Source organism: Tursiops truncatus, chromosome 3 (assembly GCF_011762595.2).
Source record: "Tursiops truncatus isolate mTurTru1 chromosome 3, mTurTru1.mat.Y, whole genome shotgun sequence".
NCBI classification, from domain to species: domain Eukaryota; kingdom Metazoa; phylum Chordata; class Mammalia; order Artiodactyla; family Delphinidae; genus Tursiops; species Tursiops truncatus.
This window is the reverse complement of record NC_047036.1, coordinates 101,702,065-101,719,964: the sequence shown is the minus strand read 5'-3', so window position 1 is coordinate 101,719,964 and position 17,900 is coordinate 101,702,065. Positions and strand designations below refer to the sequence as shown.

Here is a 17,900-nt window from a genome sequence, read left to right as displayed (position 1 = left end):
GTATTATCTTAGGACTGAGTTTTACGTCAACTAAAAATATATAGATGGATTAGGGCATAGCCACAATTAAAAGTTATTTGAGAAGAATTTTTTCTACTCTGAAAAAAGAATTTTTTTCCTTCTATGCTGATGAGATTAAAAAAGACTGGGAAAATGCCAGAATTTTTCTGGTCGATTTTGCACACAGTGTATCGTTCTTTGAGGGTTTAATTTAAGCATCTCTGAGTTCAAATTTCCTACCTTTTATAGCCTGTTTTGTTTGACCACCAAGACCAAGTCCCTTGGTTAGTGAAACCAGTATCCAATCTCTAAGACAACCACAATATCAACTCATCTTTATTTCTTTGGTGTTCAACATTCCTACCCCCCCCATTTTGGATCACTACTGATTTCCTTTACTTTCTTAGAGTTCAGTTATACATTTAAGGTGATTCGTTATACTTTTTCCAACATTTCAGGATATTTTGTAGTATGAAGGTTTTAATTCTATTTAGATAGACATAATGTCAGTTAAATTATTTTCATTAATATTTTACTTAGAATTTATCACCTAGGCTTATATGTGAAATGGGTTTATAATTTTATTTCTTATACTTTTTATTTGGCTTTGTAACCAAGGTTATAGCAGCTTCTAAATGAGTTGGGTGTCTTTAATATTTTTCTAATTTCTAGAACAATCTGTATAATATAGAGAGATTCTATTACTCAAATTTTTGGTAAAATTCTCCTATAAAATATTCTGGGTCAGGCTTCCCTGGTGGCGCAGTGGTTGAGAGTCTGCCTGCCAATGCAGGGGACACGGGTTCGAGCCCTCGTGTGGGAAGATCCCACATGCCGCGGAGCGACTAGGCCCGTGAGCCACAACTACTGAGCCTGCGCGTCTGGAGCTTGTGCTCCGCAACAAGAGAGGCCGCGACAGTGAGAGGCCCGCGCACCGTGATGAAGAGTGGCCCCCACTTGCCGCAACTAGAGAAAGCCCATGCGCAGAAAAGACCCAGCACAGCCAAAAATAAATAAATAAATGAAATTAAAAAAAAAAAAAATTCTGGGTCTGACACTTTACTGGCAAGAGGTCTTTGATTGCCATTGCTGGGGGTTTTTTTAGTGATTATTGGTCCACTCATGTTCTCCCTTTTCCTCATATGAATTTTGGCATTTTCAGAATTCACTCATTTCATCTATGCTTTCAACTGTATGCATATACTGCTTCATAATATTTTTATTATTTTAAATCCTTTGCTACCAGTAATGATAGGAAGTTTTTTCCGTATTTTTGTCTTCTCTCTTCTTGTCTAGTCTAGATCAGTCTTGGTAGAGGTTTGTCTGTCATAAAGCTTTCAAACCAGCTCTTGATTTTGTTCTGTACTGAAGAACTTTAGACACAAAATAATAAAATTAATGTCTTGCAGGTATTTTGGCTATAAAGATGTTTTCTACAGCTATAAATTCAAAATATCATAAAGCAAATCAAGAATTTATTTACATCTAGATACTGCTCAAAATCAATGTTTTTTTCCTATTAATTATGACCAGTATTTTCACTTGTCTAGCCCTCTTGCACTTATCACCTGAATCTTATCATCCGTATCACCCATTGTAATGATGAACAAATCACTAGAACACTCAAAGCACCTGAGTTGCTCAGGCAACAGCTTTACTCCAGCAGTTACCACATCATGACAAATTGCATCTTCCATAATATAAATCCTGCTTCCTAAGAAAACAAAAGTCATCTCCACTTACATTGATAAAAATGCATGCTGTGGGAGAAGGCCCTGCAATTACTTTTTTTAAAAAGGTAGAAAGCAAAGTGAACTCTTTCTGAATTTTTCCATAGGGGAACTGAAACTAAGAACCACAGGATTTTAAAATTAAACGTGAAGTCAAACCGTTTATCATCCTCATTTTGCAGGTGAAGAACTCTTGGCCTGGGGAACTGACATATACTAGATGACATGTGAAAACCAGAACTCCGTCAGATCAATGACTACAACCTGATAATGAAATGAATTTTTTTCCCTTACTGCAATATGCTAGAAAAGGAGCAAAATTCCCAGGAACTACAAACTTGATCGTGATGAAGGGAGGATGGAGAATGGGAAGTGCAAGAGGGGAAACAGAACTTAGGGAAGAGTCCTACAAAGCAACTTTAATGAGGACAGATGAATTTGAGAACACTAATTAAGTTACCATTTGCTAATAAATGAGAATTGACTTTTTTATTCATGTCACTTCTGTAAACCAAAGCCAAAGGTCCCATTTGTGTTTTGTTACTCAAATTGGTATTAGTGTTCTCACTGTACAAACAATGACTGAATATTTACCTGTAAGTTATCTTTGCAGTTATGAAGGATGGGGCACAAGAAAGAAGGCAAATAGAAAGCAGACATCAGTGTTTCTTTTAGTAGAAAATGCTAAGTTGTGCCAGTATTTCCTGTCACATTTGCAATCTAGGAGGAAGAGGAAAACACATATTGCAATTTAATTTAAACTCAGAGCCTAGTCATCAATGACCTTTAAACTCTGAAACCGGTGTTACTGCCCACATGGTACATGCAATTATGAAATTTGACTTCCTATATGTTGTAAGCAATGAAACTTCTTTCTTTAATGAAACTGTTTTGACACTGACAAATATATTTGTAATACAAATATATTTGTAATAACTTCTGTATAAATTAAAAATCAATGCCAATTTCAACTCTCTGGGTTATTTTTTACTGAACATACAAAAATTTCACAGGGGCCAAACATTTGCAAACAGCAAGACAACAAATAAAAAACAAATTTGACACAGAACTCAATTGTTCTAAACCCAGAAATGGTATTTGGCTACAGGGCTTACCAAGCCCTTTAAGCAAACTTGCAAGATCTAAGTTTGCTTCATAGTTCAGGGAGATTCCTACAAGGTTATGGCAGGTAGAAGCCCCTCAATCACTTCAGCCATTTCTCCACTCTTACCCTCAGACTAAACCAGCACAGTGTGCTTCCTTCTCTTTTCTGAAACCCTTTTGTTCTGCTTTAACTGAGACACAGCTGAGCATAATGGAGCCGCCCTCACTGTAGTCAAGCTGGGTACCTGAATTCAGAGACCTCACACTGTTTGAGATGGGTTACCCCTCAAACACTGACCCAAGTTCCTATGGCCAGGCTTTGACTGAACTACGCTAACTAGAAAACTCAGCATGCAAGTTTGAACACACATTCATGCATGCAAGTACACACACACACACACACACACACATACAACACGTAATTGGTGAGAGGGCTGCAGTTGAGATTGTTCTGACTTCCGGTTGGTATTTCTGGGCAGGCAGTTCACAGCACCTTCTATCACCAATGAGGGAGACAGCACTGTGCTGGGGCACTCAGCAGTTCAGGGCACTGGCAAAGTGAAAACAAGGCTCTCCTGAAAGACAACCAGCCCCTTTCTAGTGCAGCCACTTAAGCGCTTCCTTCCTTTCTAAACCGCTGGCTAGAACTGAACAGCACTTTACATACAGCAAAGGCTGCAGATTGGGAAAGCTGTCAGGGTAATTATTTTCTTTTTCTTTTCTGCATTGATTTCATCTGAGACTGAACATCACAGCAATTATGCCTGTCAGATCTAGACCATAACTTCCTATACAATTTTGAAAGTGTCCCTGTTGACATCAGGCCATCTGGAGTTGGATCTTCTTTATGAATTTCCATATGTATGCAATCAGACCTGGTGGGTCTGACTAGAGTGATATTACTTAAATGTTCTTTTTCCAGGGGTCCAAACCAGGTAGCACGTCTCATAATGATAAATATAAAAATGAGGATTATGTGCTTATGTTAAAAAGAAAAGGAATATAAGTGAATTGTGTAGCAATAGAAATTGTGTCCGGCTTGGTTGTGAAAACCTGTACAAGACTAATGTGTGACCCAATTCCTATAATTTTTTGTATTTATTTGCAATATACATATATATATATATATACATATATGACTAAAACACTCAAATAATGGCATGGTAAGATATTATCTGTTTTTATTTACTTTTCACGTACCTATATTTTATAAGCTTTCTACAGTAATCTTGCATTACTTTTATTATAGAATCTTTTTTAAAATTTAAACTAGCATTAGTTACAAGAAGAATGTATAAGGTACGTAAGTCTCGTTTTATAGACTCAGAATACCTAAGCATATATAAACAGAAGGAAATGTACAATTGTATGTAAGTAAACATACATAGAGCTCAGGAAAATAGAGTTGAGCTTGTGAAAATAGCAAAGCTGGAATCGCCTCCCCAGAATATTTATATACACCCACAAAGATATTTATATAAACTTGCCTTCAGTCCAAGACTTCCCATGTTACTTTCTTGCCATTTAGGCAGCCCTGATGGTCCAGCAGAGCCTCTTTACAACCCTATACTGAGTACCTTAACCTTACTCTGACATATAAATTCAAATGTCAGGGAATTATAATATGGGGAATCTTCTCTGGTTAAAGCTCAAAAAACAAAAGCCCACCAAACTTTTCCACATGCCATGATTTTTTTAAAGAGAAATAAGGGACCAGGGAAAACAGGGATGGTTAAAAAAAACAAAAACCAAAAATACTATTCCTTTCTTTCAAGCCAAAAGCACTAAATCATTAACTGCCTTGTAAATCTCTACCAATTTGTGTTCTATGTAAATCTCAAACAGGAGTTCTCTTAGTGAACCCTCTCCTAGAAAGTACCTGCCGGGATGTTTATACAATCATTACTGGTAGGTTTTTCTCTGCAGGAAAAAGTCACGGCTGCAGTTCCAATCTTTAGGGGGTACAAAAACATATTTCAGGAGGCAGTAAGCCTTTTCATTATAAAAAAAAAAAAAAAGACTTTAGTTCCAACCATAATTATATTCTCACAAAGAAATTGAGAAATGGGATTTTCTTTTTTGGTAGATCAATGGCTTTATCCAAGCAACAGCTCATGAATAAATCTCTTTTTAAAGATCTAAGATGTGACACAAGCTCATTATTAGAAAATATCCAAATAACTAAGTATATAGATATAAGGGGGAAAAATTGTGGTACAGTATTCTGAACCAGAGCTGCATTCTCAATGATGTATCTTTTTTAAAAAAAATTATTGGGAAAGTATACTTTTGGTTAGATTAAAGTGTATCTTCTCTGAGATCACTTTCCCTACATATTTCAACTGTAACAAAATAATGCAACACTAATCTGTAAGACTTTTTTCAGTAATAGATGTTTTTCCTCAGTAAATCAATGCAAAGGCTAATTGGGGTGGAAGGTGACTATCTCTCTTGGTTATAAATACATTTGCATTGCTATCAATCTTTTCCACTACCAATGTTAAACGAGGCTGAACAACCTAGAGAGAAAAAAAAAAAAAAGTTCAATGTTAACACATAGTAAATGCTGCCATCAAGTGGCTCAATAGAGAGTTGCTCTAACAAAAAATAAAGCTGTCAACTAAATTACTAACACAAGGTTTAAAACCTGGAATCAATCTTACTTAGAGTTTGACAAGCATTTTTATCATAAAGAGGGGTTTTAAAACTACTACCGTGGGCCAGATGTGCCCATGGTATATTTCTGTACGGCCCTCAAGATAAAACTGCGGCCCACAAAGTCTGAAAAAAAATTACAATGCTCTGCAAGCGAATATTCTTTAGTTCTGGGTAGCTTGTTACTAACTCATATATCCTTACCCCAAAGCCTATCTATGATGATTTATATGTTAGTGTCATTGAACTTGAACTATTTAATGTTAAAAGTCATTGAACTCTCTTTTCTCACATTTAAAAAAAATATATTTTAGCTAATAATCTTAGGACCTTAATACATGCAAACTTTATTTTAATAATTTCCACTGTTCATTGCTTAGAACTAACTTTGAAGTAGATAGGGTACGTCTGAGAGATGAGAAATGGCTTCCCTAGAACACAGCATGATACTTTCACATATTGGGCAGTGGGAGGTACAGGTTTTTAACTTATCAAAGATTGGCCCCCATATCTGTATGAATAATTACAGTGTTAACTTATTTCCATTTTGCATGGCAAGGAAGAAAAGTATGATGCAAAGATGAGAACTTTTTAAACATACAATTTTTTTAATCAACAGATTTTAATGATGCACATGAGAAACTGATTTTTTCTTTTATTTCCATAATGGCAGATGTGAAAGCACTGAGCTCAAGTTAGGATGTTTATTCTCAAAGACATTCTAAGTGATGCAGGTAATTAAATAGTTTATCATTGCTCAAATAACAAACACATTTTAAATATACATTTCATAATCAATAGAATTTTGCAAATGGGAGCTGGTTCTGAGGTTTTCAATGTTCTAATACAAAACCTATGGTGTTAAGTATTTCCCAAAGCGTGGTCAAGAGACTACCCGCAACAGAATCATATAAAATACTTATTAAAAAATCAGATTCTTAGATCTTGGACCTATTGAGTCAGAATTTCAAGGGAGAAAGAGAGACAGGATTTGAATGTTTAACATCTCATAGGTAACTTCTATGACCTTAAAGTTTAAGAACCTCTTCATTTTAGTAAATGAGAGACAAAAGTAAACTCATCTCCTCAAGATCACAAAACTAGGATTAGAATCAGAAATAGAAGACTGTCTTCCTGCCCTCCAGTCTAAAATTCATTATCCTTTACTACATAAACTGGCAAAAGCTTTCCCATTTCAGGTCTCAAAATCCTTTCACTATGATTGGGAGCTATTAACTACATACAGGAGAGTCACTTCTTAAGTTACAGCCTATGGTCTTTAATAAGTAAAAAATAAAAGGTGCTATATTATTATAAAGAAGGTATATTATTAGTAATTACCATTAAAACTAATAATAGCTGACTTCCTATAAAGGCAACAGTGTAAAACTGTCTCTGTTCCTTCCTTTACCATTAAACCAAATGAAAACATGGTCAAGAAACATAAATCAAAAAATGAACCACAACGTTTTAGATTGTTTGCTCAAAGAGCTAAATTCCTTCTATAACTGGATGACAATTACAATGTGACTTTGCCACCTCTTGAAACTGCACTGGTCTTCTGACTTGCTTCGATTAATGGAATGCAGCAGAAGTGTTGCTTTGAGAATTTCTAGTCTCTGCCATGAGAGGTTTTGAAGCTTCCTACCCTCTTGGAACCCTGAAATCACCATGCCATGAAGGTAGCCAGAATGAAAACATGTGGAGAGAGAGGCCCAGACATCCCAGCTGTCTCAGCCATTGCAGATGAGCCACCAGCTGACTGAAGTTAGGTAAATGAACCCAGATAAGATTGGCAGAACTGCCCAGTCACCAACAGAATCGGGAGAAGTAATACATTGCAGTTGACTGAAGTCACTAAGTTTTGAAGTGCTGTGTTACATAGTAATAGATAACTAATACAATAAGAAACAACCATAACCACAAACCATAACATATGAAGAAACAACCACAATGCTAAAGCACAATGGCTGCCAGGTACAGTGAAAATAATACAAAGACAGAGGAGGGCTCCACAAGAGACAGAAGCCACTACAGGCCCTGAGCACAGTGAAGCATTCACCACAGTAGGTGGGATATACCAAGACAAAACAGAATCTCTCTTCACTTGAATGGCCAACTGGGTTTCATGCAGGAGCTGGGAAACCTCAGTAAATCTTACTTTGTACCACAGAGTGGCAGATATTGCCAAGCTGAATATGAAAGCATACAGACGTGTTGTCTTCCCAAAAGAGTTGCTGTGGGTGAAACATGGTGGTAGAGAAATTATCAGTGGAAATAGCCCTGCAGACAAGCAGGAATGAAAGGAAGAAAGGAAGTGGGGAGGAGGGAAAAAAGGGAGGGAGGGAGTGGGGAAAGGGAGAGAGAAAGGAAAGGGGAGGGGAGGGGAGGGGAAGGGAGAGGAGAGGGAAAGAAAGAGAGAAAGAGAGAAAGAGAGAAAGAGAGAAAGAAAGAAAGAAAGAAAGAAAGAAAGGAAGAAAGGAAGGAAGGAAGGAAGGAAGGAAGGAAGGAAGGAAGGAAGGAAGAAAGGAAAAAGAAAGAAAGAAAGAAAAAGAAAGGAAGGAAGGAAGGAAGGAAGGAAGAAAGAAAGAAAGAAAGAAAGAAAGAAAGAAAGAAAGAAAGAAAGAAAGAACCTGTGGCTTCACTAGGTGCCAGAAAGACTTCTAGGTAACACAGAATTGGTTTACTATATACCTCAGGGAGAATACTCATGGGAATGTGTTCAAAAGCCATGGTCTAAAATTCAAACTTTCTGCTGCATTCTACCTAACTCTCCTATATATTATCCATCATTGAATAGCCGATTCAGGTGTGTATTATAGATGAAAAATAGAAAAAAATCAGCTGGGACATATGTAAAAATAGTACTAAAAGTCTAAGGAAAAGTATATAGCAAGCAGAAGGCAGATAAAAAATTCATAAGACTATAACACAAATCAGGCCAAAAATTATGAAAAATATAGTATTCCTCAAATTAAAAATCATTTTAAAAATCACAACCCCTCTGAAACAAGAATCCAGATAAGACATAGTAGGACTCAAGGAAAAACATCAGAAAATAAATGTAATGAAAAATGCTGCATTCAAAAAATAGAAGAGAAAATGAAACTATTACCTTACTGAAGGTCACATTAAAGGTATCAGAAGGAAAAAACAAGCCATTTCTAAAAACACAAAAATATAGAAGAACAAAGACTTAAGTATTTGAAAGAACATTACTGATATAGAGCCAAAGGAGATCCAATGTGTGTATAGTTGACATTTCTAAAGAATATAAAAAATATCCAAAGATATAATAAAAGAACATTTCTTTGAAATAAGGGAAAAATCAAGCATATAGGTAAAATGAGTACATTGTATACCAGGAAAAGTTGCTATAGAATGATCAGCACATAACCTGAGAAACTTTCTGGAGTTTAATGATAGAGCATTCTGTGGGGGGCAAGAAAGAATCTATTCTCCTATAAGAAAGAAAAAAATCTGGCTGACCTCAGATTTAAAAATTACTGCAGAAGGCAATAGAGCAATATCTACCACATCTTTGGGAAAGGGAAATATAAACCAAGAATGTTAAATCTAAACCAGTTATTATTTCAAGTATAAAAGTAATTGACAGATCATACGAAACATGCAAGAAATCAGGAACACCACCTCCTTTGAGCTCTTCTTTAAAACAACTATTATAGTATGATATCCTATAAACTTAGAGGTAAGTGGAGAAATCATTGTAAAGACACTACTCAGCTGTGAGAGTTATAAGTAGAACAGAATGTAAATGTTATAGACCATAGTACTTTAGAAATAATAATATAATCTGCCTCTGGTGATAGAAGAGAAGAGAAGGGGAAGTAGGTTAAAGAGAAAGCATACTGATATCTGTATCTCCTAGAAGAGGAGTCAAATAGATAGTGAATCTTAAAGGGATAACTCATTAAATCATGACTTAATTATATAAACACTTGGAAAAATATGAATATCTCAGATCATATAGTAAATAAAAATGATTAAAAACTAAAAGTATATCATAAAGAGAGACAGGTTTAAAATAAAAATGGTTGTCAAAAAACTAAATACAAATGAGCAAAAAAATCCCCTATAGTTCTATATCTAAAACCTTCAGATTATATTAAAAAGAAAAAAACCATCTGCTATATAAAAGGGTGATTCCGAAAGGCCTGAAGAAAAAGAAAAGGCAAAGATAAACCAATAAACAAACAGACCTGAAACTGCTGGTCAAGGAGAAGCAGCATAGGTTCATAGGTTTCAGGACTTCCCTGACCTCAGGAAAGAGTTAAGCAGCTTTTGTTTTTAAATCCTAAGGAAAGTGGCCAAAAGGTATCATAATGAATACTTACTTACAGTACCTACAAGTGCCAGGCTTCTCACACACTCTCTCATGTAATCCTCACGACATCCCAGAAACTTGTTGGATTCAACAAGTTTCCTTGTAAAGACAGGGGATTTTACTCTTCCCTTATCCATGACGAGGACAATGAAGCCCATTCCTGCCTGCAAGAGGTATACCATTTAAAATGGGAAACCAAAATTCCACAAATGATTATAATAAATCATAGCCCCATTTCAAGACACCTCATTTATCTCATTCAACATTTATTCAACAGCATTAACAATTTTTTAAAGCCTTCTAGGTATTTGTATTAGTAAGTCATTTTAAACTGAGAATTTAGATGGGTCTATTCTAAATTTTTTAAACATTGCTTCTTTCAATAGCTGTGTTTTAGGGTTGCTTTACAAAAACAATACTTCCCTCTTTTCATGTCGTGGTTTTTTAAAAAATATCTTTCGTTTCACTGGCACAAGGGCTAAAAGAGGGGAGAGAAAAATGAAGTTTATCTGAAAGATGATGTTAACCCATTGAGTTCGATAGTCTTCTCTTCATGTATGCATAACTCTCACAATATGCGTCAAATGCTTCTTCTCAATGAATCAAAGTGTTTTGACAGCCCCAGAAAGCTGTGTCATCATCCTCTAGGAAATGATACCCCATTTTATTCCAAGCAGCTTAGAAGAACTGTAACACTCATGGAAACGATTAGCTGTTCCTGACACTAAGAGAATCACAGGACAATCAGAGACAGCGATCTCATTCTCCACCAACAGAGGAGGTGAGAAATAGAGATGACAATCTAGGTCATAACTTAGAGCCAAAACAGGAAGGCACTAAGATATGAGCAAGGAAATTTTCACAGGGAGGTGGCAGGTTTAAAAGACACCGTGACTATCACACGGCTGGACATACCAGTGAAGAAAGGAATCCCTGGCAGAGAATACCAAATACCAATATGCGCCATGCGTGCCCAAAGAGAGGAGTACATAATCTCAGTTGATTTAAATCAATGAGTAAATAAATATTAAAGTTTACAGATACCTGATTGTGAGCTCTTAAAATTATTTCTAGTTAAGCTATAACATTTGAAAGTGGATTCACTTTAACCTTGTCACTAAAATGGATCAACCAGGTTTGAGATCAGTGCTTGAGCCAATGAAACAAGGGTAAATCACCAAGAATGCTGCTTTCTTAGGTTCTTCTAATAAGATTATTACCTAGTAATCACACGACTTTCCTGAGGTGATCAATCATATCTAAACAAACTTTTAAAATGCACATCTTGGGTGTTATCATGTATGAGGTTAGCTGGAAACATGGTGGCCCTTGTCTCTGGAACAACTGACATAAGCGGTGTACTTAAGGAGGAAGGTGGCTGCAGAGAGAGTAAGGCAGAGACAGGAAAGAACAAAAAGCTCAACACTGGATTAACACTTTACTTTTCCTTATAGTCTAGATGTGCATGGGGCCAACAATTCACTTTTTTTTTTTTTCAGCTGTGGTGGGTCTTAGTTGCGGCATGCAGGATCTTTATTGAGGCATGCGGGATCTTTCATTGCAGCGTGCAGGCTCTTTGTGGTGGTGAGCGGGTTTTTCTCTAGTTGCGGCGTGCGGGTTTTCTCTTCTCTAGTTGTGGCACGCAGGCTCCAGGGCACGTGGGCTCTGTAGTTGTGGCGCGTGGGTTCCAGAGCATTTGGGCTCTGTAGTTTGCAGCATGCAGGCTCTCTAGTTGAGGCGTGTGAGCTCAGTAGTTGTGGCATGCAGACTTAGTTGCCCCACGGCATGTGGGATCTTAGTTCCCTGACCAGGGATCGAACCCTCATCCCCTGCAATGCAAGGCAGATTCTTTACCACTAGACGACCAGGGAGGTCCCACCAACCATTCACTCTTAAACCATTAACTCTCTTAGCAGAATCACCTGTTTGAGAAATTACCTACACCTTAATTTCATGCAGCTCATCACACAAAAATGAGAAGGCTAGCTGGATTCCACGTTCATAGGTTTCAGGACTTCCCTGACCTCAGGAAAGAGTTAAGAAGCTTTTGTTTTTAAATCCTAAGGAAAGTGGCCAAAAGGGATCATAATGAATACTTACTTACAGTACCTACAAGTGCCAGGCTTCTCACACACTCTCTCATGTAATCCTCACGACAACCCAGAAAGATAGGTGGTCCTATCATTTCTCAATATTTTACAGAAGAAGAAACAGGCCCAGAGATGAAATAACTTCTGCACTCCCATCAAACCACACCTCTTTCAAGAAGTTTTTCCTGAATTCCTGCCCGTCCTGTAATCAGATGGAGTGGTATCAGCTGGGCTCTCTCTCAACTTCAGCATTTCCTTAGCACTCTGAACCGTAACTAGCGTACATGCTTGATCACCATGCCCACCCTCTCGAAACAGTGTTGAAGGCAGTAACTATGCTTCACTGACATCTCTAGAAGAGCAGCTGGTATATAGTTGGGGTTCAATTAATGTCTGATAAATTTAAAGATTAAGTAAGTAAGTATGAAATTCTCCAAGGGCTGAGGCGACTTTGATGGCTCATCCATCAGTTCAGGTGTGATATTAGGGATCTTCTGGTCCTCCTACAAGTTCTTACGGCTCTGCCAGTCTTCTCACTAGGGAATGAGCCTAGGCAGTATACCTCAAATCCAGGAATCAGGCAGAGATTAATATAGATACATATATCTCTGATTCTTACCTCCAGTAGTTTTTAGCTAATATTGTTAAATTAGTTGTTTTTACCTAATGTTGCTGAGTTCAAAATTACATAAATTTGTCTTCCTAAAGACAAATTTATCCCATAAAATCTTGCATGTTTATCTAAGGGAAAACACACCATTTCTAGATAAAGTACTTATACTATTTTTTTGAAAACCTACCGTGTTGGTAATGTTCCTAGTCATTAATTTCAGATTGGAGGAAGAGAGAATTCAGCCATTTTTCATAGTCCTGCAAAAATCATCCACAGCTCTGCTGAATCAAGCACAGGATAAAGCTACAAGATTCACTCAACTGAAACACATCACCTCAGCCACCATATGTTACTATTAAAACAAAAGAGGAATAGGGTTTTCAACCCAATAGTTTACCTAAAAAGTCTCTCTTAGGCAAGTTTGACCTTTACAATACGAATTTCATTTTGTTGTAAGCTCTAACATTTCTATTACTGCTTAACATGCACTCTTCATAGAGATCTGCCCTAACAATTTCTAACTGTATTTATTCATGCTGAGCATTCTGCTTAACTACTCGCCTAAAATGCAGTACGGTTACCAGAGAAATAATACTTCCTGTTATTTCAGGACGGTGAAGGTCAGACCAGTTTCATGCAAAGGGAAATGAAATGTTTTGTGTCTTTAGGCTGTGTAGTATAATTTCAGTGCTTTTCTTGCTCTTTATGGTAGAGCCTTCGACTGTTCCTCATTTTACTGTGATCACCATTGTTATCCCCTGCCCTCTCTCTCATGCTTTTTTAAATGAGCAAGGTTATTTCTAACGTTCTACCACCTATAGGAATTGTGTATCATGCACAGCATTGAAAATTTAACTTAAAAGCAGCCTTTGTTACCAGAAAGCAAGAAGAATTATATTCTTGCTTATATTATATTATATTCTTACATATGCTTATATTATATTCTTTAATCAAGTAATTAATCCTCTGGATAAAGTAATGTATTTCATTGTCTACAGTATTTTGAGGAGTCAGATGATCTCACAGAGATTGCCTGTTGTGGGGTTCTATTAAACTTGCCCACAGTGGTAACATAAGCCCATCCCTGGTTCAAGTGGCTGCTTTCCAATTGAGCCTTACAGCATAGTGGCTACACGCTTGGACTCTGGAGTTAGAAAGACCTGGATGTGAAACTTAGTTCTACCAGTAACCTGCTGTGTGAACCTAGGTAGGTTGCCTAACTTCCTTTGTTTTGCATTCAACAAATTGGATGCCCACTGTTCTATTATTACTACTCCTTGCTTACAGAACTACAGCAAAATGAGCTTAAGTACAATGACAGAATTTGCAAGCATTTTCTTCATTGAAAATGCAGTATGCACTGAAATCACGCCAGGACCCTCACAATATGGCTGAGAGTGGGAGGGGAAGTTCTACAGAACCAGGCAGTGTGTCAAAGTGTGGGCCCACATAGGGTCAGCAAAGTAAAACGCAAAAAGAATAGAGCAAGCGTAGATGAGGTTGGGACACGTGTCAATGTCAGGGGAGTTCAACCTTGTGGGTGAGGCACAGCTAAAAGTAAAATCCTGGCTATACACAAAGACAGGCATTTAAGTGGCCTTATAATCATCCACTGATTTTCAACTACCACTGCAACAGTTCACTGTTATGTTAGAGGTGAGCAGGCAGGAAGGAGGTGGGGTTGTAGTCACCTCCTTGAGAATCTCACATAAATCACAGCTTACAATTTTCCTATATATCAATTCATTACTGATGGACTATGTCTGTCATACATGAGAATGTTCTCCAATACGTGTTTTGTAAGTGTAGTGGGTTGAATGACCGCTCCCCAAATATATATCCACCCAGAACCTGTGAATATGACTTTATTGGAAAAAAAAAGGGGGGGGGTCTTTGCAGATGTAATTAAGGATCTCAAGATGAGATCATCCTGATTAACCAGATGGGCTCTAAATCCAATGACAGAGTCTTTGTTTCAGACAGAAAAGGAGAAGACAAAGGCATAGAGTAGAAGGCCATGTGAATACAGAGGAACAGCAACAGGGCCCCAGATGAGTAGCCAGATTTGAAGCCTAACTCCAGTCTCAGAAGGGAATCAAAGCATTCATTCATTCAGCAGTTATTTTATGGAGGGCCAGAATTTGATGGGTATAGTCCAATCATAAAATATAAGCTGGGTAGTAGGAAGGTGTTTCTGCAATTTGTCAGCCACCTGAACACCTTGGGCTTACCCTTGATCTGTGGACAGCACTGCTAATTCCAGGTCTTACCAACCAATGAATCTGGGACTGTTAACATCTTACCTTGTTCAGAACTGTCTCAGGAACCAAGGAAGTAGAGAGTCATTAGGAGAATGCCAGTGGCTGTCACTGTGAAAGTCAGTGCCTGGAGCAACAAGGCAACACTTCTTCCCTCGTCAATTTCTTCACCCTTTACGCAGCTGCCACTCGTGCTTCTCTGGCACTTTCCCATGCCCTTCAAAACATGATAAAAATAAATTTAGACTCCAGTGTTTCTGACTTAAAGTGTCATCATGTCATTAACTCAGTGTCTTCATTCTAGAAGGTGACTGACAGTGAGAGAGCAATGCTTAGTCCAGAGGAATGGCTTTCTCATATGACCATTTCAAGATGTCTAGTTAATATGGCAAAGCCTAGGCTCCCTTCTTTGAAACAGACAAAACTACAATATGAAGAAAAATGGGAAATATGACATAGAAATAGAAATATGAAATATAAATGTGTATGTGTATGCAGCCACAATGAGGAACCATACTTTAAGAAGTTTGTCAGAGAATGTCTGCATGTGTATAACTGAGTCACTTTGCTGTACAGCAGACATTGGCACAGCATTGTAAATCAACTCTACTTCAATTAAAAACTATGTATTTAAAAAAAAGAAGTTTGCCAAGCATGGTGAGTATTAGACCTCATTAAGAGAGAAAGCTGAGAGTGGATTATGCATATCTCCAGATTACTAGAGGGCACCAGATAAGGAGTGAAATCAACAACTCCTTACTTGCAAAGGTAAGATCTGGGTGCATGGCAGAGCACTTGAGAGTCCCTTTAGCTATCTGACAACCAACTGTGGCAATGAAGTCAAGAAAGGGAAAACTGACATACTGAAAGAAAAATTCACCTGTTGGGTGAGAGGTGAGAAGAGAGATGGAGGACAGTAACCAGTTCTTGGCAAGGTAAGAGCTAAACACTAAATCAGTACACAAGAAATCCTGAAACACAGGAATTTTCAACATGACCCAATAAGAACTTCTACTAGATAACAGCAGAATCTAACCCACAGATGAGGTTTTCCCTTAATTTATAAAGCCTACAAAGACAATTAATTAATCCAGTTCACTGTTGAAGTTCCTCTGCTATACTATATCTTCAAAAAAAAAAAAGCTGGTCCACTAAAAAATGGCTTTCCTAGCCTATTCTACTCATCACTGACTATGTTTTCATGTTGTCTATTTTATCCTTTGCAGCATCTAATGCTGTCTTCATTTCTGTTACGATTCTGTTTTTCTCTCCCATTTCTTTTTGAGCTCTACAGTTCACTATTCATTTCTTTCTGCTGTCTCATCCTTTGTCCTTTGTGCTTTTTCATCTCTTCTCAGTGCTCTTATTTCAAAGGATCATACCTTCTATTATTTTGACAAATGACTCAGCTTTCCCTCCCCCTTTTTGTGTGGTACGCGGGCCTCTCTCACTGCTGTGGCCTCTCCCGTTGCGGAGCACAGGCTCCGGACGCACAGGCTCAGCGGCCATGGCTCACGGGCCCAGCCGCTCCACGGCATGTGGGATCTTCCTGGACCAGGGCACAAACCCATGTCCCCTGCGCTGGCAGGCGGACCCTCTACTGCGCCACCAGGGAAGCCCCCTCCCCCTTTTTTAAAAGCCTTAATTCTAAGATGAGTAATAACTATAAATGAACCATCATGAAATATGTAAAAAGATACACCAAAGGAAAAAACCCACCAAAATATATAAAGAAATACTTGAAGAAAAAAATTAAGACAGCCAAAAATTACCCCAAGAAAACTATACCACAAAACATATAAAGAAAGCAGATGAAGGTCATAAGGAACTTTTACATAAAACTAATGAAATAAACAGAAAAATAAAATCATGATTTAAATGAATGAAACATTAGAAGCATCCAAAAAGGGGCACTGATACTACTGAAAGCAAGGCCATGAATATGCAGGACAACATTGATAAAACTGAGCAAAATAAAATGAAAAAGAGAAAATACTTCACAAATAGTAGACAGAAAATGAAAGAATATGACAGACAAATGAGTTCCAAAATAGGCATAACTGACATTGCTGAAAAAGGAAACAAAACAAATGAGACAGAAGTTTGCTAAAAGATATAATAGAAGAAAACTTTCCTGAAATAAAAGATTGAAAGGTAAATTTTCCCCTCCAAAATTGATATAAAACAATCAACCCCAAAATTTCAAAGATGGACTTAAAAGATATTATGAGCACCCAAGCCAAAAAATCAATCAAGTCACCTATTGGTGTGTGGTGCATAAGAACCTGAGTTCACGTTCCATGAGAACTTTCATTGCCAGGTAACAGTAAAGTAGGTCTAGAGGATCCAGGCAGTAAAAGGGTGATCTAGAAATTTCATTCCCAGCCAGATATTCTTCAAAAGTAAAGGAAAATAACATCTCAAACATGAGGGAACTCAAGAATAATTGCAAAAATAATAAAGGATTAATGGAGTAAATTGATTCTACTTGAATAAAAAAGCCATGGAAATTATTTAAGAGTAGAATTTGGTGAAAGAATAGAATATAAATGCTGTAAATAATAAATATGTTGAAAAACAATCTAATTAATAAATATTGAGAGGAAGAACAAAGGAAAGAATATGGTATAAAGAATATAAGCACACTGATTTTTCAAATTTTGCAAGGCAGATTATCACTAGATATTGTTTAGAGCTGATAAATCAAGCAATGGAGATAATCTTATTTTAGAATATAAATGGAAACACTTAAAGATATACAAATAATAGTATAACCATGTAAACTAAAATAATATGCATGCCCTTTTATTACATAAGGAGACACTTAATGATTTTAAATCTCCATAAATCAATCCAAACTGTTTGAGGATTTCTTTTTAAACTTAAAAAAAATTAATTTTAAGGATTAGATCAAAAAGCAAACATACAAATGTAGGTGACCAGCCTATTCTGATATTTATATTAATATATTTTTATATTAAAGCTATGGTAATTAAAAAGATGAATAGATTAGTTGACTGACAGAATAGAGAATAAAGTCTAAATATATATATGCATATGGAATATATATATATATATATGGAATTCCATATATATGGAATTTAG

The 17,900-nt window shown here is 36.9% G+C and overlaps 1 long non-coding RNA gene across 1 annotated transcript in view; it reads right to left on the bottom strand.

Annotated features, from left to right (window-relative positions):
- Positions 1–17,289, bottom strand: part of LOC117311597 (uncharacterized) — a 97,762-nt gene extending 80,473 nt beyond the window's left edge. The window contains exons 1-6 of the long non-coding RNA XR_012330835.1: positions 17,056–17,289; positions 14,841–15,012; positions 12,725–12,815; positions 11,935–12,126; positions 9,845–11,663; positions 2,325–5,353 (exon numbers count right to left, since the gene is read on the bottom strand). This is a non-coding gene — a long non-coding RNA (uncharacterized lncRNA). The remainder of the gene's footprint in view (positions 1–2,324; positions 5,354–9,844; positions 11,664–11,934; positions 12,127–12,724; positions 12,816–14,840; positions 15,013–17,055) is intronic.
- Between the last annotated feature and the right edge of the window lie 611 nt (positions 17,290–17,900).